The 21,729-nt window shown below is 43.7% G+C and overlaps 11 non-coding genes and 5 pseudogenes across 11 annotated transcripts; all 16 read left to right on the top strand.

The window, feature by feature from the left end:
- Positions 1–6,013: 6,013 nt before the first annotated feature.
- LOC123413779 lies at positions 6,014–6,132 on the top strand. The gene has a single exon (XR_006613892.1). It is a non-coding gene; the product is annotated as a 5S ribosomal RNA (ribosomal RNA).
- Positions 6,133–6,465: 333 nt separating this feature from the next.
- Positions 6,466–6,599, top strand: LOC123414233 (annotated as a pseudogene).
- A 332-nt stretch (positions 6,600–6,931) lies between these two features.
- On the top strand, positions 6,932–7,050 carry LOC123414873. Its single transcript, XR_006614789.1, has one exon. It is a non-coding gene; the product is annotated as a 5S ribosomal RNA (ribosomal RNA).
- A 322-nt stretch (positions 7,051–7,372) lies between these two features.
- Positions 7,373–7,490, top strand: LOC123414264 (annotated as a pseudogene).
- A 321-nt stretch (positions 7,491–7,811) lies between these two features.
- Positions 7,812–7,930, top strand: LOC123414843. Its single transcript, XR_006614761.1, has one exon. It is a non-coding gene; the product is annotated as a 5S ribosomal RNA (ribosomal RNA).
- A 332-nt stretch (positions 7,931–8,262) lies between these two features.
- On the top strand, positions 8,263–8,381 carry LOC123414137. Its single transcript, XR_006614214.1, has one exon. It is a non-coding gene; the product is annotated as a 5S ribosomal RNA (ribosomal RNA).
- A 332-nt stretch (positions 8,382–8,713) lies between these two features.
- Positions 8,714–8,832, top strand: LOC123413761. The gene has a single exon (XR_006613875.1). It is a non-coding gene; the product is annotated as a 5S ribosomal RNA (ribosomal RNA).
- A 333-nt stretch (positions 8,833–9,165) lies between these two features.
- On the top strand, positions 9,166–9,299 carry LOC123414232 (annotated as a pseudogene).
- A 332-nt stretch (positions 9,300–9,631) lies between these two features.
- Positions 9,632–9,750, top strand: LOC123413738. Its single transcript, XR_006613855.1, has one exon. It is a non-coding gene; the product is annotated as a 5S ribosomal RNA (ribosomal RNA).
- A 322-nt stretch (positions 9,751–10,072) lies between these two features.
- LOC123414263 lies at positions 10,073–10,190 on the top strand (annotated as a pseudogene).
- Positions 10,191–10,511: 321 nt separating this feature from the next.
- On the top strand, positions 10,512–10,630 carry LOC123414744. The gene has a single exon (XR_006614667.1). It is a non-coding gene; the product is annotated as a 5S ribosomal RNA (ribosomal RNA).
- Positions 10,631–10,962: 332 nt separating this feature from the next.
- On the top strand, positions 10,963–11,081 carry LOC123414136. The gene has a single exon (XR_006614213.1). It is a non-coding gene; the product is annotated as a 5S ribosomal RNA (ribosomal RNA).
- A 332-nt stretch (positions 11,082–11,413) lies between these two features.
- LOC123413760 lies at positions 11,414–11,532 on the top strand. The gene has a single exon (XR_006613874.1). It is a non-coding gene; the product is annotated as a 5S ribosomal RNA (ribosomal RNA).
- Positions 11,533–11,864: 332 nt separating this feature from the next.
- On the top strand, positions 11,865–11,983 carry LOC123413939. Its single transcript, XR_006614042.1, has one exon. It is a non-coding gene; the product is annotated as a 5S ribosomal RNA (ribosomal RNA).
- A 333-nt stretch (positions 11,984–12,316) lies between these two features.
- On the top strand, positions 12,317–12,482 carry LOC123414108 (annotated as a pseudogene).
- Positions 12,483–12,815: 333 nt separating this feature from the next.
- Positions 12,816–12,934, top strand: LOC123414936. The gene has a single exon (XR_006614847.1). It is a non-coding gene; the product is annotated as a 5S ribosomal RNA (ribosomal RNA).
- The last annotated feature ends 8,795 nt before the right edge of the window (positions 12,935–21,729 follow it).

Here is a 21,729-nt window from a genome sequence, read left to right as displayed (position 1 = left end):
CTATCCGCATACCTATTTCAATCTCGTTTACCGGCAAGTCTCTTTACTCGTTCCGCAATACAAGATCCCGCAACTTACACTAAGTTACATTGCTTGCAAGGCTTGTGTGTGATGTTGTATTACCAAGTGGGCCCCAAAATACCTCTCCGTCACACGGAGTGACAAATCCCAGTCTCGATCCATACTAACTCAACGAACACCTTCGGAGATACCTGTAGAGCATCTTTATAGTCACCCAGTTATGTTGCGACGTTTGATACACACAAAGCATTCCTCCAGTGTTAGTGAGTTATATGATCTCATGGTCATAGGAACAAATACTTGACACGCAGAAAACAACAGCAACAAAATGACACGATCAACATGCTATGTCTATTAGTTTGGGTCTAGTCCATCACGTGTTTCTCCTAATGACGTGATCCAGTTATCAAGCAACAACACCTTGTACATAGTCAGAAGACCCTCACTATCTTTGATCAACTGGCTAGCCAACTAGAGGCTTGCTAGGGACACTGTTTTGTCTATGTATCCACACATGTATATAAGTCTTCATTCAATACAATTATAGCATGGATAATAAACGATTATCTTGATACAAGAATTATAATAATAACTATATTTATTATTGCCTCTAGGGCATAATTCCAATAGTCTCCCACTTGCACTAGAGTCAATAATCTAGCCCTCACATCACCATGCGAATTACATTGTAATAAATCTAACACCCATACAATTCTGGTGTTGATCATGCTTTGCGCGTGGAAGAGGTTTAGTCAGCGGGTCTGCTACATTCAGATCCGTGTGCACTTTGCATATATTTACGTCCTCCCCTTCGACGTAGTCGCGGATGAGGTTGAAGCGTCGTTTGATGTGTCTGGCCTTCTTGTGAAACCGTGGTTCCTTTGCTAATGCAATGGCACCCGTGTTGTCACAGAACAAGGTTATTGGATTCAGTGCGCTTGGCACCACTCCAAGATCCGTCATGAACTGCTTCATCCAGACACCCTCCTTAGCCGCCTCCGAGGCAGCCATGTACTCCGCTTCACATGTAGAATCAGCTACGACGCTTTGCTTGGAACTGCACCAGCTTACCGCACCCCCATTAAGAATAAATACGTATCCGGTGTGCGACTTAGAATCGTCCGGATCTGTGTCAAAGCTTGCATCGACGTAACCCTTTACGGCGAGGTCTTCGTCACCTCCATACACGAGAAACATCTCCTTAGTCCTTTTCAGGTACTTCAGGATATTCTTGACCGCCGTCCAGTGATCCACTCCTGGATTACTCTGGAACCTGCCTGCCATACTTATGGCCAGGCTAACGTCCGGTCTAGTGCACAACATTGCATACATGATAGATCCCATGGCTGAAGCATAGGGGACGGTGCTCATATGCTCTCTATCTTTATTAGTTGCTGGGAACTGAGTCTTACTCAATCTCGTACCTTGTAAAACTGGCAAGAACCCTTTCTTGGACTGTTCCATTTTGAACCTCTTCAAAACTTTACCAAGGTATATGCTTTGTGAAAGTCCTATCAGGCGTTTCGATCTATCCTTGTAGATCTTAATGCCTAGAATGTAAGCAGCTTCTCCTAGGTCCTTCATAGAGAAACTTTTATTCAAGTAATCCTTTATGCTCTCCAAAAATTCTACGTTGTTTCCAATCAGCAATATGTCATCCACATATAATATTAGAAACGCCACAGAGCTCCCACTCACTTTCTTGTAAATACAAGATTCTCCAACCACTTGTATAAACCCAAATGCTTTGATCACCTCATCAAAGCGTTTATTCCAACTCCGAGATGCTTGCACCAGTCCATAAATGGATCGCTGGAGCTTGCATACCTTGTTAGCATTTTTAGGATCGACAAAACCGTCGGGTTGCATCATATACAACTCTTCCTTAAGGAAACCGTTAAGGAACGCCGTTTTGACATCCATCTGCTAGATTTCATAATCGAAAAATGCAGCTATTGCTAACATGATTCTGACGGACTTAAGCATCGCTACGGGTGAGAATGTCTCATCGTAGTCAACTCCTTGAACTTGTGAAAAACCCTTTGCCACAAGTCGAGCTTTATAAACGGTCACATGGCCGTCAGCGTCCGTCTTCTTCTTAAAGATCCATTTGTTCTGAATAGCCTTGCGGCCCTCAGGTAGTACTTCCAAAGTCCACACTTTGTTTTCATACACGGATCCTATCTCGGACTTCATGGCCTCCATCCATTTGTTGGAATCTGGGCCCACCATTGCTTCTTCATAATTTGCAGGTTCATTGTTCTCTAACAACATGATTGACAAAACGGGATTACCATACCACTCTGGAGCAGCACGTGGTCTCGTCGACCTGCGTGGTTCGATAGGAACTTGAACCGGAGTTTCATGATCATCATCATTAACTTCGTCCTCAACTGGCGTCGCAATGAGAGGTGTTTCCCCTTGCCCTGCGCCACCATCCAGAGGGATGAGAGGTTCGACAACCTCATCAAGTTCTATATTCCTCCAACTCAATTCTCTCGAGAGAAACTCCTTCTCGAGAAAAGCTCCGTTTTTAGCAACAAACACTTTGCCTCGGATTTGAGATAGAAGGTGTACCCAACTGTCTCTTTTGTGTAACCTATGAAGATGCACTTTTCTGCTTTGGGTTCCAGCTTTTCAGGCTGAAGCTTTTTGACATAAGCATCACATCCCCAAACTTTAAGAAACGACAACTTTGGACTTTTGCCATACCATAGTTCATATGGTGTCGTCTCAACGGATTTTGATGGTGCCCTATTTAAAGTGAATGCATGTGTGTCTAATGCATAACCCCAAAACGATAACGGCAAATCAGTAAGAGACATCATGGATCACACCATCTCTAGTAAAGTACGATTACAACGTTCGGACACACCATTACGCTGTGGTGTTCCAGGCGGTGTCAACTGTGAAACAATTCCACATTGTCTTAAGTGAGCACCCAACTCGAAACTCAGATATTCACCCCCCACGATCAGACCGTAGGAACTTGATCTTCTTGTTACGTTGATTTTCAACTTCACTCTGAAATTTCTTGAACTTTTCAAATGTTTCAGACTTGTGCTTCATTAAGTAGACATAACCATATCTACTCAAATCGTCAGTGAAGGTGAGAAAATAATGATATCCGCCGCGTGCCTCCACGCTCATCGGACCGTACACATCGGTATGTATGATTTCCAACAAGTCACTGGCACGCTCCATTGTTCCGGAGAACGGAGTTTTAGTCATCTTGCCCATGAGGCATGGTTCGCACGTGTCAAGTGAATCAAAGTCAAGTGACTCCAAAAGTCCATCGGTATGGAGTTTCTTCATGCACTTTAGACCAATATGACCTAACGGCAGTGCCACAAAAACATGGCGCTATCATTGTTAACTCTAACTCTTTTGGTCTCAATGTTATGTATATGTGTATTATCACTATCAAGATTCAATATGAACAATCCTCTCACATTGGGTGCATGACCATAAAAGATGTTACTCATAGAAATAGAACAACCATTATTCTTTGACTTAAAAGAGTAACCGTCTCGCAATAAACAAGATCCAGATATAATGTTCATGCTCAACGCAGGCACTAAATAACAATTATTCAAGTTCATAACTAATCCTGATGGTAACTGAAGTGAAACTGTGCCGACGGCGATTGCATCAACCTTGGAACCATTTCCTACGCGCATCGTCACTTCATCTTTCACCAGCCTTCGCCTATTCCGCAGTTCCTGTTTCGAGTTGCAAATATGAGCAATAGAACCGGTATCGAATACCCACGCACTACTACGAGAGCTGATTAAGTACACATCAATAACATGTATATCCCTTGCATGTTGTAGTTCAACAAAAAGCCCTTATAGCTTGGCGGCGGTGATTGAAGAATTCTGTCAGTGATAGCCTTTTGAGGGAGTTCAATCCCCAGCTCAGCTAGACGGTTTGAGTACCCAGACATTTTGAGCACATGTTCACTGACAAACGAATTCTCCTCCATCTTGCAAGCATAGACTTTATCGGAGGTCTCATACCTCTCGATCCGGGCGTTCTTCTGAAAGATAAACTTCAACTCCTGGAACATCTCACATGCTCCATGACGCTCAAAGCGACGTTGAAGTCCCGGCTCTAAGCCATACAATACTTCACATTGAACTACTGAGTAGTCCTCCTTATGTGTTAACCAAGCGTTCTTAACATCTTGGTCAGCCGTAGCGGGTGGTTCATCTCCTAGCGCAGCATTAAGGACATAATCCTTCTTCCCAACTTGTAGGATCAACTTAAGATTACGAGCCGAGTCTACAAAGTTGCTTCCATCATCTTTCAACTTAGCTTTCTCTAGGAACGTATTAAAATTCAGGGTGACTGTTGCGTGAGCCATGATCTACAACACAAATATATTCAAAGTGGACTTAGACTATGTTCAAGATAATTAGAGTTTAACTTAATCAAATTACTTGCTAAACTCCCACTCAAAAGGTACATCTCTCTAGTCATTTGAGTGTTTCATGACCCACTTACACTAACTCAAGTCCGATCATCACGTGAGTTGAGTATAGTTTCAGTGGTAAGCATCCCTATGCTAATCATATCAACTATATGATTCATGATCGACCTTTCGGTCTCATGTGTTCCGGGGCCATGTCTGCACATGCTAGGCTCGTCAAGCTTAACCCGAGTGTTCCGCGTGTGCAACTGTTTTGCACCCGTTCTATGTGAACGTTGAGTCTATCACACCCGATCAGCACGTGGTGTCTCGAAACGACGAACTGTAGCAACGGTGCACAGTCGGGGAGAACACAATTTCGTCTTGAAATTTTAGTGAGAGATCACCTCATAGTGCTACCGCTGTTCTAAGCAAAATAAGGTGCATAGAAGGATTAACATCACATGCAATTCATAAGTGACATGATATGGCCATCATCACATGCTCCTTGATCTCCATCACCAAAGCACCGACACGATCTTCTTGTCACTAGCGCCACACCATGATCTCCATCAACGTGTCGCCATCGGGGTTGTCGTGCTACTCATGCTATTACTACTAAAGCTGCATCCTAGCAAAATAGTAAACGCATCTGCAAGCACAAACGTTAGTTTAAAGACAACCATATGGCTCCTGCCGGTTGCCGTACCATCGACGTATAAGTCGATATTATCTATTACAACATGATCATCTCATACATCCAATATATCACATCACATCGTTGGCCATATCACATCACAAGCATACCCTGCAAAAACAAGTTAGACGTCCTCTAATTTGTTGTTGCATGTTTTACGTGGTGACCATGGGTATCTAGTAGGAACATGCAAGGGATGAACAAAATGACACGATCAACATGCTACTTCTATCAGTTTGGGTCTAGTCCATCACGTGATTCTCCTAATGACGTGATCCAGTTATCAAGCAACAACACCTTGTACATAGTCAAAAGACCCTGACTATCTTTGATCAACTGGCTTGCCAACTAGGGGCTTGCTAGGGACAGTGTTTTGTCTATGTATCCACACATGTATATAAGTCTTCATTCAATACAATTATAGCATGGATAATAAACGATTATCTTGATACATGAATTATAATAATAACTATATTTATTATTGCCTCTAGGGCATAATTCCAACAGTACTAGGATGGGTGACCTCCTCGGAAGTCCTCGTGTTGCATTCCCCTTTTTAAATATTTTTGCGCCACGTGACAAGGATGACGCGGGAGCGTGATCTACATGACCTCGTTTTCTTATTTTTGACGTTTACTACTTTTCTTATTTCTAACGTTTGTGATATGTTTTAGCTTGCGTCTCATTGTTGACGTGTCTAGGGGCAGCGTCGTTGGGTGTCAAGCGCGGTGGGAAAAGTCACAGAGGTCGTGGCGGTGCTCATGTTGTCGGGGTAGAGAGGGAGCCGTGAAATTCTTGTGTTAAACTCGTCTCCGTTGTCGAGGAAAATGTGGCAATGGACACGAGAGGGGCAAGCATAAGGAACAAATAGATAGTTGAATGTCGGATGCGATCATACCAGCTCTAAAGCACCGGATCCCATCAGAACTCCTAAGTTAAGCGTGCTTGGGCGAGAGTAGTACTAGGATGGGTGACCTCCTTCGGAGTCCTCGTGTTGCATTCCCCTTTTTAAATTTTTTAGCGCCACGTGACAAGGATGACACGGGAGCGTGATCTATATGACCTCGTTTTCTTATTTTTGACGTTTACTAGTTTTCTTATTTTTGACGTTTGTGATATGTTTTAGCTTGCGTCTCATTGTTGACGTGTCTAGGGGCGGCGTCGTTGGGTGTCAAGCGTGGTGGGAAAAGTCACAGAGCTCGTGGCGGTGCTCGTGATGTCGGGGTAGAGAGGGAGCGGTGAAATTCTTGTGTTAAGCTTGTCTCCGTTGTCGAGGCAAATGTGGCAATTGACACGGGAGGGGCAAGCATAAGGAACAAATAGATAGTTGCATGTCGGATGCGATAATACCAGCACTAAAGCACCGGATCCCATCAGAACTTCGAAGTTAAGCGTGCTTGGGCGAGAGTAGTACTAGGATGCGTAGTACTAGGATGGGTGACCTCCTGGGAAGTCCTCATGTTGGATTCCCCTTTTTAAATATTTTTGCGCCACGTGACAAGGATGACACGGGAACGTGATCTATATGACCTCGTTTTCTTATTTTTGAAGTTTACCAGTTTTCTTATTTTTGACGTTTGAGATATGTTTTAGCTTGCGTCTCATTGTTGACGTGCCTAGGGGGGCTTCGTTGGGTGTCAAGCGCGGTGGGAAAAGTCAGGGAGGTCGTGGCGGTGCTCGTGTTGTCGGGGTAGAGAGGGAGAGGTGAAATTCTTGTGTTAAACTCGTCTCCGTTGTCGAGGCAAATGTGGCAATGGATACGGGAGGGGCAAGCATAAGGAAGAAATAGATAGTTGCATGTCGGATGCGATCATACCAGCACTAAAGCACCGAATCCCATCAGAACTTTGAAGTTAAGTGTGCTTGGGCAAGAGTAGTACTAGGATGGGTGACCTCCTGGGAAGTCCTCGTGTTGCATTGCCCTATTTAAATATTTTTGCGCCACGTGGCAAGGATGACGCGAGAGCGTGATCTATGTGACCTCGTTTTCTTATTTTTGACGTTTACTAGTTTTCTTATTTTTGACGTTTGTGATATGTTTTAGCTTGCGTATCATTATTGACGTGTCTAGCGGCGCCGTCGTTTGGTGTCAAGCACGGTGGGAAAAGTCACAGAGGTCGTGGCGGTGCTCGTGTTGTCGGGGTAGAGAGGGAGCGGTGAAATTCTTGTGTTAAACTCGTCTCCGTTGTCGAGGCAAATGTGGCAATGGACACGGGAGGGGCAAGCATAAGGAACAAATAGATAGTTGCATGTCGGATGCACTAAAGCACCGGATCCCATCAGAACTTTGAAGTTAAGCGTGCTTGGGCGAGAGTAGTACTAGGATGGGTGACCTCCTGGGAAGTCCTGGTGTTGCATTGCCCTTTTTAAATATTTTTGCGCCACGTGACAAGGATGACGCGGGAGCGTGATCTATATGACCTCGTTTTCTTATTTTTGACGGTTACTAGTTTTCTTATTTTTGACGTTTGTGATATGTTTTAGCTTGCGTCTCATTGTTGACGTGTTTAGGGGCGGCGTCGTTGGGTGTCAAGCGCGGTGGGAAAAGTCACAGAGGTCGTGGCGGTGCTCGTGTTGCCGGGGTAGAGAGGGAGCGGTGAAATTCTTGTGTTAAACTCGTCTCCGTTGTCGAGGAAAATGTGGCAATGGACCCGAGAGGGGCAAGCATAAGGAACACGTGTCAGATGCGATCATACCAGCATTAAAGCACCGGATCCCATCAGAACTCCGAAGTTAAGCGTGCTTGGGCGAGAGTAGTACTAGGATGTGTGACCTCCTGGGAAGTCCTCGTGTTGCAATCCCCTTTTTAAATATTTTTGCGCCACGTGACAAGGATGACGCGGGAGCGTGATCTATATGACCTCGTTTTCTTATTTTTGACGTTTACTAGTTTTCTTATTTTTGACGTTTGTGATATGTTTTAGCTTGCGTCTCATTGTTGACGTGTCTAGGGGCGGCGTCGTTGGGTGTCAAGCACGGTGGGAAAAGTCACGGAGGTCGTGGCGATGCTCGTGTTGTCGGGGTAGAGAGGGAGCGGTGAAATTCTTGTGTAAACTCGTCTCCGTTGTCGAGGCAAATGTGGCAATGGACACGGGAGGGGCAAGCATAAGGAACAAATAGATAGTTGCATGTTGGATGCGAAGATACCAGCACTAAAGCTCTGGATCCCATGAGAACTTCAAAGTTAAGCGTGCTTGGGCCAGAGTAGTACTAGGATGGGTGACCTCCTGGGAAGTCCTCGTGTTGGATTCCTCTTTTTAAATATTTTTGCGCCACGTGACAAGGATGACGCGGGAGCATGATCTATATGACCTCGTTTTCTTATTTTTGACGTTTACTAGTTTTCTTATTTTTGACGTTGGTGATATGTTTTAGGTTGCGTCTCATTGTTGACGTGTCTAGGGGGGCGTCGTTGGGTGTCAAGCGCGGTGGGAAAAGTCAGGGAGGTCGTGGTGGTGCTCGTGTTGTCGGGGTAGAGAGGGAGAGGTGAAATTCTTGTGTTAAACTCGTCTCCATTGTCGAGGCAAATGTGGCAATGGACACGGGAGGGGCAAGCATAAGGAACAAATAGATAGTTGCACGTCGGATGCGATCATACGAGCACTAAAGCACCGGATCCCATCAGAAGTCCAAAGTTAAGCGTGCTTGGGCGAGAGTAGTACTAGGATGGGTGACCTCCTGGGAAGTCCTCGTGTTGCATTGCCCTTTTTAAATATTTTTGCGCCACGTGACAAGGATGACGCGGGAGCGTGATCTATATGACCTCATTTTCTTATTTTTGACGTTTACTAGTTTTCTTATTTTTGACGTTTGTGATATGTTTTAGCTTGCGTCTCATTGTTGACGTGTCTAGGGGCGGCGTCGTTGGGTGTCAAGCGTGGTGGGAAAAGTCACAGAGCTCGTGGCGGTGCTCGTGATGTCGGGGTAGAGAGGGAGCGGTGAAATTCTTGTGTTAAGCTTGTCTCCGTTGTCGAGGCAAATGTGGCAATGGACACGGGAGGGGCAAGCATAAGGAACAAATAAATAGTTGCATGTCGGATGCGATAATACCAGCACTAAAGCACCGGATCCCATCAGAACTTCGAAGTTAAGCGTGCTTGGGCGAGAGTAGTACTAGGATGCGTAGTACTAGGATGGGTGACCTCCTGGGAAGTCCTCATGTTGGATTCCCCTTTTTAAATATTTTTGCGCCACGTGACAAGGATGACACGGGAACGTGATCTATATGACCTCGTTTTCTTATTTTTGAAGTTTACCAGTTTTCTTATTTTTGACGTTTGAGATATGTTTTAGCTTGCGTCTCATTGTTGACGTGCCTAGGGGGGCTTCGTTGGGTGTCAAGCGCGGTGGGAAAAGTCAGGGAGGTCGTGGCGGTGCTCGTGTTGTCGGGGTAGAGAGGGAGAGGTGAAATTCTTGTGTTAAACTCGTCTCCGTTGTCGAGGCAAATGTGGCAATGGATACGGGAGGGGCAAGCATAAGGAAGAAATAGATAGTTGCATGTCGGATGCGATCATACCAGCACTAAAGCACCGAATCCCATCAGAACTTTGAAGTTAAGTGTGCTTGGGCAAGAGTAGTACTAGGAAGGGTGACCTCCTGGGAAGTCCTCGTGTTGCATTGCCCTATTTAAATATTTTTGCGCCACGTGGCAAGGATGACGCGAGAGCGTGATCTATGTGACCTCGTTTTCTTATTTTTGACGTTTACTAGTTTTCTTATTTTTGACGTTTGTGATATGTTTTAGCTTGCGTATCATTATTGACGTGTCTAGCGGCGCCGTCGTTTGGTGTCAAGCACGGTGGGAAAAGTCACAGAGGTCGTGGCGGTGCTCGTGTTGTCGGGGTAGAGAGGGAGCGGTGAAATTCTTGTGTTAAACTCGTCTCCGTTGTCGAGGCAAATGTGGCAATGGACACGGGAGGGGCAAGCATAAGGAACAAATAGATAGTTGCATGTCGGATGCACTAAAGCACCGGATCCCATCAGAACTTTGAAGTTAAGCGTGCTTGGGCGAGAGTAGTACTAGGATGGGTGACCTCCTGGGAAGTCCTGGTGTTGCATTGCCCTTTTTAAATATTTTTGCGCCACGTGACAAGGATGACGCAGGAGCGTGATCTATATGACCTCGTTTTCTTATTTTTCACGGTTACTAGTTTTCTTATTTTTGACGTTTGTGATATGTTTTAGCTTGCGTCTCATTGTTGACGTGTTTAGGGGCGGCGTCGTTGGGTGTCAAGCGCGGTGGGAAAAGTCACAGAGGTCGTGGCGGTGCTCGTGTTGCCGGGGTAGAGAGGGAGCGGTGAAATTCTTGTGTTAAACTCGTCTCCGTTGTCGAGGAAAATGTGGCAATGGACCCGAGAGGGGCAAGCATAAGGAACACGTGTCAGATGCGATCATACCAGCACTAAAGCACCGGATCCCATCAGAACTCCGAAGTTAAGCGTGCTTGGGCGAGAGTAGTACTAGGATGTGTGACCTCCTGGGAAGTCCTCGTGTTGCAATCCCCTTTTTAAATATTTTTGCGCCACGTGACAAGGATGACGCGGGAGCGTGATCTATATGACCTCGTTTTCTTATTTTTGACGTTTACTAGTTTTCTTATTTTTGACGTTTGTGATATGTTTTAGCTTGCGTCTCATTGTTGACGTGTCTAGGGGCGGCGTCGTTGGGTGTCAAGCACGGTGGGAAAAGTCACGGAGGTCGTGGCGATGCTCGTGTTGTCGGGGTAGAGAGGGAGCGGTGAAATTCTTGTGTAAACTCGTCTCCGTTGTCGAGGCAAATGTGGCAATGGACACGGGAGGGGCAAGCATAAGGAACAAATAGATAGTTGCATGTTGGATGCGAAGATACCAGCACTAAAGCTCTGGATCCCATGAGAACTTCAAAGTTAAGCGTGCTTGGGCCAGAGTAGTACTAGGATGGGTGACCTCCTGGGAAGTCCTCGTGTTGGATTCCTCTTTTTAAATATTTTTGCGCCACGTGACAAGGATGACGCGGGAGCATGATCTATATGACCTCGTTTTCTTATTTTTGACGTTTACTAGTTTTCTTATTTTTGACGTTGGTGATATGTTTTAGGTTGCGTCTCATTGTTGACGTGTCTAGGGGGGCGTCGTTGGGTGTCAAGCGCGGTGGGAAAAGTCAGGGAGGTCGTGGTGGTGCTCGTGTTGTCGGGGTAGAGAGGGAGAGGTGAAATTCTTGTGTTAATATCGTCTCCATTGTCGAGGCAAATGTGGCAATGGACACGGGAGGGGCAAGCATAAGGAACAAATAGATAGTTGCACGTCGGATGCGATCATACGAGCACTAAAGCACCGGATCCCATCAGAAGTCCAAAGTTAAGCGTGCTTGGGCGAGAGTAGTACTAGGATGGGTGACCTCCTGGGAAGTCCTCGTGTTGCATTGCCCTTTTTAAATATTTTTGCGCCACGTGACAAGGATGACGCGGGAGCGTGATCTATATGACCTCATTTTCTTATTTTTGACGTTTACTAGTTTTCTTATTTTTGACGTTTGTGATATATTTTAGCTTGCGTCTCGTTGTTGCAGTGTCTAGGGGCGGCGTCGTTGGGTGTCAAGCGCGGTGGGAAAAGACACAGAGGTCGTGGCGGTGCTCGTGTTGTCGGGGTAGAGAGGGAGCGGTGAAATTCTTGTGTTAAACTCGTCTCCGTTGTCGAGGCAAATGTGGCAATGGAACGGGAGGGGCAAGAATAAGGAACACATAGATAGTTGCATGTCGGATGCGATCATACCAGCACTAAAGCACCGGATCCCATCAGAACTCCGAAGTTAAGCGTGCTTGGGCGAGTGTAGTACTAGGATGTGTGACCTCCTGGGAAGTCCTCGTGTTGCATTCCCCTTTTTAAATATTTTTGCGCCACGTGACAAGGATGACGCGGAAGCGTGATCTATATGACCTCGTTTTCTTATTTTTGACGTTTACTAGTTTTCTTATTTTTGACATTTGTGATATGTTTTAGCTTGCGTCTCATTGTTGACGTGTCTAGGGGCGGCGTCGTTGGGTGTCAAGCGCGGTGGGAAAAGTCACAGAGGTCGTGGCGGTGCTCGTGTTGTCGAGGTAGAGAGGGAGCGGTGAAATTCTTGTGTTAAACTCGTCTCCGTTGTCGAGGCAAATGTGGCAATGGACACGGGAGGGGCAAGCATAAGGAACAAATAGATAGTTGCATGTCGGATGCGATCATACCAGCACTAAAGCACCGGATCCCATCAGAACTCCGAAGTTAAGCGTGCCAGCACTAAAGCACCGGATCCTATCAGAACTCCGAAGTTAAGCGTGCTTGGGCGAGAGTAGTACTAGGATCGGTGACCTCGTGGGAAGTCCTCATGTTGCATTCCCCTTTTTAAATATTTTTGCGCCACATGACAAGGATGACGCGGGAGCGTGATCTATATGTCCTCGTTTTCTTATTTTTGACGTTTACTAGTTTTCTTATTTTTGACGTTTGTGATATATTTTAGCTTGCGTCTCATTGTTGAAGTGTCTAGGGGCGGCGTCGTTGGGTGTCAACCGCGGTGGGAAAAGTCACAGAGGTCGTGGCGGTGCTCGTGTTGTCGGGGTAGAGAGGGAGCGGTGAAATTCTTGTGTTAAACTCGTCTCTGTTGTCGAGGCAAATGTGGCACGTGACAAGGGAGGGGCAAGCATAAGGAACAAAAAGATAGTTGCATGTCGGATGCGATCATACCAGCACTAAAGCACCGGATCTCATCAAAACTTCGAAGTTAAGTGTGCTTGGGCGAGAGTAGTACTAGGATGGGTGATCTCCTGGGAAGTCCTCGTGTTGCATTCCCATTTTTAAATATTTTTGCACCACGTGACAAGGATGACGCGGGAGCGTGATCTATATGACCTCGTTTTCTTATTTTTGACGTTTACTAGTTTTCTTATTTTTGACGTTTGTGATATGTTTTAGCTTGCGTCTCATTGTTGACGTGTCTAGGGGCGGCGTCGTTGGGTGTCAAGCGCGGTGGGAAAAGTCATGGAGGTCGTGGCGGTGCTCGTGTTGTCGGGGTAGAGAGGGAGCGGTGAAATTCTTGTGTTAAACTCGTCTCCGTTGTCGAGGCAAATGTGGCAATGGACACGGGAGGGGCAAGCATAAGGAACAAATAGATAGTTGCATGTCGTATGCGATGATACCAGCTGTTAGAGCATATATCTCCATATGTGGTTTTGGTAATTGATGAGAATTCCTATGGACTAATGGTTGCCTTAAGTTACATTTATAGGATTTGTCCATAGGCACTTCTTGAAGTCCATCTGTTGGGTTCAAGGAGTTTATATGATGACCAAGATGGTATTCAAGGTATTATCCAAAGAATGGTCATAGAGACACATGGTTGATAAAGATCTCAGACAAAGAGTAAATCAAGATGATCAACACACAGAGCGTACAAGATGTACCGAGAGGGATCAAGTGATCCCATGGTATGGTAAGCATTGTCCATTACGTGTTTGTGTACTAATCCATGGTCTTCATGAGAGTTCTATGTGGCGGTTAGGTGTGTTTCCATAGGCTTGCGTCAAAGGGAATATCTCATACAACCCATGAAGTATGACGTCAAGTTGTGATCGTCATCAAGATTGTGATGTGCAAGTTCAAGTGGATCAGCACGAAGATATCATGCTTGAAGCTTGCCGTCCATTGTGGTGGCAATGGACTTGTGAAGATATGCTGAAGAGTGGCTCACCCATGGTGAGTATGGGGGAGCAATCAACTAGTCTTCATCAAGCCAACGCAATCAAGAAAGGTGGTCCATCTTGAGGAAGCCAAGATCGTCATCATCTAGCTCAAGAGGACGAGGTGCAAGGTATAGGTTTTCCCTTGATAGGTTTTCTGTTTAGGATATATTGTTGTACTATCAAGGGGGGATCTCAAGTGAGTAGCTTGATCGTATCGTTCGTTGAGAGCTCAAACCATTTGCATCCTTGCATCATACTTCTTGGTTCTTGTTTGGTGTTTCTCTTTGTGAGTTTTAGAGCTTATGGTCATCTTCCTGACAAGCTCGAGTTCATCGAAAACGGAGTCCATATGCATCTACTATGATGTTTTCGATGTTGGAGTTTTTGTCGGTTCTTCATTCATAGAGGACTCACATCTCTATATCATTGGCATTTTCATATCTGCATGGTCTTAAGATTTCCAATGGTTGTTTCAGTGGCGAGCGGTAGTACCGCTAGAGCTGGCCCTAGCGGTAGTACCGCTATTGCTGGCCCTAGCGGTAGTACCGCTAGAGCTGGCGGTAGTACCGCTGTCCCAGCGGTAGTACCGCCCCTGGCCAGCGGTAGTATCGCTCCAAGTTTTTAGTACCGTCATCTTTGCGGTTGTAGTGCGTCGGACATTTTTGCGAAGGCTTTCTTGGCGGTGGTTGGCTCGGTAGTATCTTTGCGCTACCATGAGCTCAGCGGTAGTACCGCTGCACCAGTGGTGGTACCGCTGGAGGGTTAGCGGTAGTACAGCTGCATCCAGCGGTAGTACAGCTGCAGGGTCAGCGGTAGTACCGCTGGAGCCAGCGGTAGTACCGCTGGGCTCGGGCTGTAAGTGGGGGTAACGGTCTGATTCCTTCCCCCACTATATAAAGGGGGTCTTCTTCCCCCTTGGTCTTATCTATCCGTTGAGCTCTTGTTCTACCTCCATTGTTGACATTCTTAGAGCTTGCTTACTCTCAATCCCTCCAATGATTCTTGCTTGTTCTTGAGGGAAAAGAGAGAGGAGATCTAGATCCATATCTCCACCAATCAGGTTCTCCTCTATGTGAGGGGAACCCCTTGATCTAGATCTTGGAGTTCTTTGTGATCTCCTTGTTCTTCCTCTCATATTTCTCCATAACTTTCGTTGTTGTGGAGGGATTTGAGTGTGAGGGACTTGACCACTTCGTGTGTTCTTGCCATTGCATTGGTTGCATCGGTTTGAGTTCTCCACGGTGATACGTGGAAGTGAAGTTTGAGAAGCTTATTACCTTTGGTACTTAGTACCCTAGATATTGTTCTTCGTGGATGCTTTAGCGTCCTAGAAGCTTGGTGGTGTCTCGGAGCTCAATCATTGTGGTGTGAAGCTCCGGGAAAGCGTCGGGGTCTCCAATTAGGTTGTGGAGATTGCCCCGAGCAATTTGTACGGGTACCGGTAACCGCCCCAAGGGTTGCCACGTGTACGGGTTCGGTGACCGCCCCCAAGGTTTGCCATTTGTACGGGTTCGGTGACCGCCCCCAAGGGTCCCTTAGTGGAATCACGGCATCTTGCATTGTGCGAGGGCGTGAGGAGATTACGGTGGCCTTAGTGGCATCTTGGGGAGCATTGTGCCTCCACACCGCTCCAACGGAGATTAGCATCCGCAAGGGTGTGAACTTCGGGATACATCATCGTCTCCGCGTACCTTGGTTTTATCTTACCCGAACCCTTTACTTATGCACTTTACTTTGTGATAGCCATATTGTCTCTTGTCATATATCTTGCTATCACTTAGTTGTTTATCTTGCTTAGCATAAGTTGTTGGTGCACATAGGTGAGCTTAGTTGTTTGAGGTTTTGTGCTTGACATATTAAACGTTAGTTTTATTCCGCATTTTTTCAAGCCTAAACCTTAATTATTTTAAAGCGCCTATTCACCCCCCCCCTCTTGGAGACATCCACGTCCTTTCAATTGGTATCAGAGCTAGGTCTCTCTTTATTAGGTTTAACCACCTAGAGAGTAAGGATGTCGACTAGGGGTTTAGGATTCACTGACACTCTTAGTTTCGATGGCACAAATTTTGATGATTGGGTAATTCGCATGCTTAATCACTTTCGGGTCTTGGACCCAAATTTAGAGTGAATTGTAGATATGGGTTTTTATCCTCTAAAGGATTCTCAAAATATATCTTTAGAGGATGAGAAATACTCTTATCTCAATGCTCAAGCTTCTAATGTGCTTTTTGATGCTTTGAGCAATGTAGTTATATTTCAACTCATGCCATTCCGGGATGCTCATGAGTTGTGGACAAAGCTTCAAGATAAATATGGTGTGTCCAAGATTTGCAGGGATGATTGTTCTCCCTCCACGTTCGGTTGTGTGGTCTTCTCAACTTCATCTACTTCACCTACATGTGGATTGCCACAAGGTAATGATATGGTGAATAGTGGTGACCATTGCAATAATGAAAGTGGGTTTATTGTTGATGATCCTTCATCACTATGTTATTGCAATGCTTCATCTTTGGGCGTTAACACTTCAAGCACTCTAAATGTTTCACATGCTTGTGTTGCTAGTCCGTGCATATCATGTAAAAACTGCGTGTCTAAATCTCATGATGATATGCCTCCTATATCTTGTTGCCATGATAAAAATGTATATATTTCCTCGAGTTGTTGTGCTAGCAATGTAGAGGAAATTCATCACTCCATGGAACAAGATGTGTCCTTGAATGATGCTTCAAGGGATCCTACATCATCATCTATTGTGACTCACTTTTGCCTTATGGCTAAGGCTTTAAAGGTATCTCCTACTTTGAATTCCAATATATCTCATGATGATGATGATGTTGATGATAATGGGGATGAGGATAATGATAAAGAGAGTGATAATATTGCATCCTTAAAAATTAAGGATGAAATGATTTTTAAATCTCTTTATAAGAATAAACTTGCTTGTTCCAACTTCTTGGAAATCATGTCTATTGCCACTGAGGGCAAGAAATACATTGAGGAGTTGGAAGCTCATCTTGAGGAGCATGAGGCCACCATTGAGACAATGGAAGGTCATAAGCGTGATTACGCTAATGAGATCGCAGAGCTATCTCAAGCTCTTGATAATGAACAAACCAGCAAGGAATCTCTTGAGGAAACCTTTGCTCTAGAATTATCTAGATTAAAGGGATCCTATGATAGAGCTCTCGAGGTGGCTAATGATTTTAGAACTAAAAATGATAAGCTTGAAGTTGCACATGTTGAACTGCTTGAGGACTATGAGCACCTCGAAATGGCTCAAGGGCTATTAAGAACTCGCTCATCGAACTCACCGAGTCTCATGCTCAACTTGAAGCCTCATATTCTAAAGAGCTTGCCAAGGTGCCTTCTCCTCTTATTGCTAATGATGATGCTTGTGCTACTAACTCTACTTCTTGTGAAGCATCCATTTTAAAGGAGAATGTTGAGCTAAGGGCTCAACTTGAGTTGCTATCTAGCAATTATGGGAAATTGGAAGAAAGTCATGTAATGCTCACAAGCTCTCATGATGATCTTCTAGCATCCCATAATGTGCTAAAATTAGCTCATGAGGCTATTACTACCAAGGTAACATCGAGTGAGCCTCATGTGGACATTAGCACTACTTCTAGTCAAAAAGCTATACTTCCTCTAGTACTTGTGTTGATACTAACCATGTAGAGGAAATCAAAGAGCTCAAGGCCCAAGTCACTTCCTTGAAGAAAGACTTGGAAAACAGTCATTAAGGGATGTCCACACTCAACAATGTCTTGTGTGGACAAAAATCCCCGAATGATAAAAATGGACTTGGATTCAACTCCAACAAGAATAATAACTCCAAAAGCTTCAAGAAGAAGGGCCAAGAACAAGTCAAGAATTTGGCCAAGATTATTTGCTTCAAGTGCAAAATTGAAGGGCACCATGTTAGATCTTTCCCACTAAAGAAGAAGCCCAAAGTCATAAGCAACAAGGGAAGAGGGCACAAGTGCACTCACATACTCGACTACAAGTTGAAGAAAGGCCCCTTCCCAAGAAGACCCAAGCCAACACTCCTCATGTTGAGAAATCAATAGGGAAGAAATTAAAGGGTAGATGTTGCTACTTATGTCGTGAGAAGGGTCACCTCGCTTCTTCTTGCAAGAGAGGTAATTTATCCAACCCAATCATTATTGATGATATATATTCTCTTGGGAAGGATAAGGTTGGCAATGTGTTTGCCAAGTTTATTGGTACTCAAAGTGGTGTGAAGAAAAGCACCATTTGGGTTGCCAAGCCTATTGTGACTAACCTCTTAGGACCCAACGTGATTGGGGACCAACAAGCTCAAACTTGATCAATAGGTGTTTGTGGAGGACATTAGAGACTTGGATACATAATGAAGAATTAAGGGGTATTCATCATTCATATTATCTCAAGCCAAGTCATTTGGATTATTGAGTTTCTATCTATACCCAATGTGCCTCCTTACGATAACTTGTACTTAAACTATTTACATTGTTAGTTGCTTGCCCCTTTGCATGTTGTGGTATTGTACGTTGCATGTGTTTGTATATGTTGTGCTTCCAACTTGCTTATGTTGAATAACCAAGTATGTGTATGTTAGTTTGCATATCATGTACATGTGAGTCTTGTATTGAGCCTTATTGCATCTTGTTTGTATCTTTGATTGGATCTTGTGAGAGATTAATGGATTATTTCATTATGGGGGAGTGATGTGCTTTGCACACCTCACGATCCTATAAATGTGTATACATGGGGAATACCACTTAGTATTGATATTTCAAGATTATCTAGTTTCTATGTGGTATGTCTTACTCATGAGAAATTCAAATTCTAAATGGTCCATTAATTATCTCTTGTTGGTTTTTCGTTTGCCACTTGTTAATATTGTTGGGTTATCACATTATGGGGGAGTAATATGCTATGTGCATATTACAAGCCTAGAGAATGTGTACATTTGAGGTATTGCCACTTAGTGTTGATATTGTAAATTATCTTGTTCCTAGGTGACATGTTTGCTCTACAAGTGTCATTTGCTTGCGTTTTATGGGGAAAGATGATCTTGGATATATTTGCAATCTACCAATGAGTATCATTTCCAAAATACTTCTTGTCCTTGACAATTGGTATTCCCATCATGTGGTAGGAATCGCTAATCGTCTTTACATTGGATTTTGTGTTTCGTTTGTCTTCCTTGCCTCTTGTGGATCTATTTTAACTTGTCTAGTGTTTTTATAGATATAGAGAAAGTGATGATCCCATCTTGTGCATTTTGTATTTAAATGCAAATTCTATATAATGGACAACCCTTGGGGAGCTATCATATTTTCTTTAGAACACTCTCTTTATTCGCCCATCATAAAATCTTTTGATCCTCATTAAGTGTATGTTCATGGGAGGCAAGTCTTGCTCTTTATGATGCTTTGTGCCATCATGCAAAATTGTCGAGGGTTTGGTTTGTTGGAACCTAGCTCTCTTTTGGAAACTAGATACCTCGTGTCTGTTTTCCTTCAATTGGTATCTTGTTTCCTTTTATTTGGCATGTGTCAATGGATATCTCATTCCTTGTTGTATATTTTAATTGATATCCCTCAAGTGATAGTTTTTCATTTGCTATCTTATTATCACTTGATACCTTGTCTTTTGGTATCTTATCAACTATATCTTGATTGGATTCTTGAAACCCTTGAGTATGCATATTTACTATATGTATTTCCTTTGGCATGCTTTCTTTCTTTGACCCAATATATAGGGGAAACTCCACCTTGTCATAAAATGGCTAACATGTGCATGAAATTCAAATTCATATCTATATGCACATATGTATGTGGAGTTTGTCCTATGTATTGTTGGTTTTCTAACACTTTGGTCCCAATGAGTTTGGGCACCATTTTGTTTGTTTTGTTGTTCTAGGAACAATTGGAGATGCATTGGATGCTCGGCTCACCTATAAGGAAGGTGTTGGGACCATGTGATTATTGGAGCCAAGTTAGGATGATCAAAGAACAACTATCTACTACATCAATCCAATGTTGTCTCGGTAACAAGTATCTACTTCATGCATTCTTTTCTTGCAAAGGCCCCTGTCTTTTCTTTGCAGGTTGCATCATGGCATGAATCTCTTGATTCGTTCTTGTAGTACTTGTTTCCTTTCTCAAAGAATTCTAACGATGATGTCTTATTACTAGTTGGGATGTCTTTGATGTTCTTATGTTGGAAATTCATATTGTACAATAAGAAAATATTAGGCCATGTGCTATGCTTCCAAGCAAAAGATCGTATTGATATATTTATGACTTCCTTTTGGATATCTAGTTTGTTCCTTCTTGTAACCATTTCGTGTGTACATCCTTCTTTGTGGATATATATCATCATGATTGTCTTCTACTTAGAATCTTTTACACATGAGAGACGTTACATCTCTAATTGATATCCTCTTTTCTTTTACGTCCACCGTTGCATTTCCTTTTTCAGTTTTTGGTGGCTTCGTGAAAGGATTTGTCTTGAGTGCGTATCTTATTTTCCTACATCTTGATGCACTCTTTGGCCGTGAAGATTATTTTTCCTCATGCCTGTCTTGATGAGGGTTTTGCCATTTCGATTGGTATCCCTCCTCTCTTGACAAGGTTCTTATTTCCTATCTTCACCATGGGTTGTCACAAGCGTTGGTTCTTATTTTGTTTATTAGTTAGCTTGTGAACCCATTTTCTAGTATGTGTGTGTGGGAATGATATGTCTTGCACTTTTTGTCTCATTTCATCAAGGCTATGTTGATGAGTAATGTTCATCCTTATCTTAGTCTTCTCAAGTGCCTTGCCATGACTCACCCACATTATTTTGGTTGAGCCTAATCTTAAGTTGCTTATTTTACATGTTGCTCAACCACTTGTTTTGTGCAAGAGATTTTCTTATTGTCTCATCTTTCTTCTTGCACCCGTTGTGTGTTTTTATTAATTTTGGGGGAGCAACGATCCTATTTTGTGCACTTGTATCATATACAAAAATCTCTTATTAGTGCACAAATCATGGGGAGCTTCTCTAGTTTTGATAAAACACTCCGTTGCTTTTATCATAATATCTTTTATTCATGTGGTTCGAAGGACCATATGATTGTTTGTTCCATCCGGTATCTTTTGATTGCTTGCCTCTATTTTGGTATGTCCTTGTGGCATACGATTCTTTTATTTGCAATCTTTGGGTCCTCAATATAGTTTGTTTTCCTCCAACTACTTATCATTGTATTTGTGTATTTCTTTGCACTCATTTGCTAAGAAGTACACACTTTTTGGAGGACCACCAAATATATTGGCTTTCTAAACTTTTCGTCCATTTTGGCAATCGATGCCAATGGGGGAGAAGTTTAGAGAGTTTACTTTGGATATGTTTAGAGGGGTTTGCTTTTATTGCGTAAGCATTTTCATCTTGCACACATGCATTATTGTTTTGTATGTGTGCGGTTGGTTATACTTATTTCCTTATATAAACTCTCTTGAAGTAGTTGTCATCAATTACCAAAATGGGGGAGATTGTTAGAGCATATATCTCCATATGTGGTTTTGGTAATTGATGACAATTCCTATGGACTAATGGTTGCCTTAAGTTACATTTATAGGATTTGTCCATAGGCACTTCTTGAAGTCCATCTGTTGGGTTCAAGGAGTTTATATGATGACCAAGATGGTATTCAAGGTATTATCCAAAGAATGGTCATAGAGACACATGGTTGATCAAGATCTCAGACAAAGAGTAAATCAAGATGATCAACACACAAAGCGTACAAGATGTACCGAGAGGGATGAAGTGATCCCATGGTATGGTAAGCATTGTCCATTACGTATTTGTGTACTAACCCATGGTCTTCGTGAGAGTTCTATGTGGGGGTTAGGTGTGTTTCCATGGGCTTGCGCC

The sequence above is a fragment of the Hordeum vulgare genome, chromosome 7H, assembly GCF_904849725.1.
Source record: "Hordeum vulgare subsp. vulgare chromosome 7H, MorexV3_pseudomolecules_assembly, whole genome shotgun sequence".
NCBI lineage: Eukaryota > Viridiplantae > Streptophyta > Magnoliopsida > Poales > Poaceae > Hordeum > Hordeum vulgare.
This window is presented reverse-complemented; position numbering and strand designations above follow the sequence as displayed.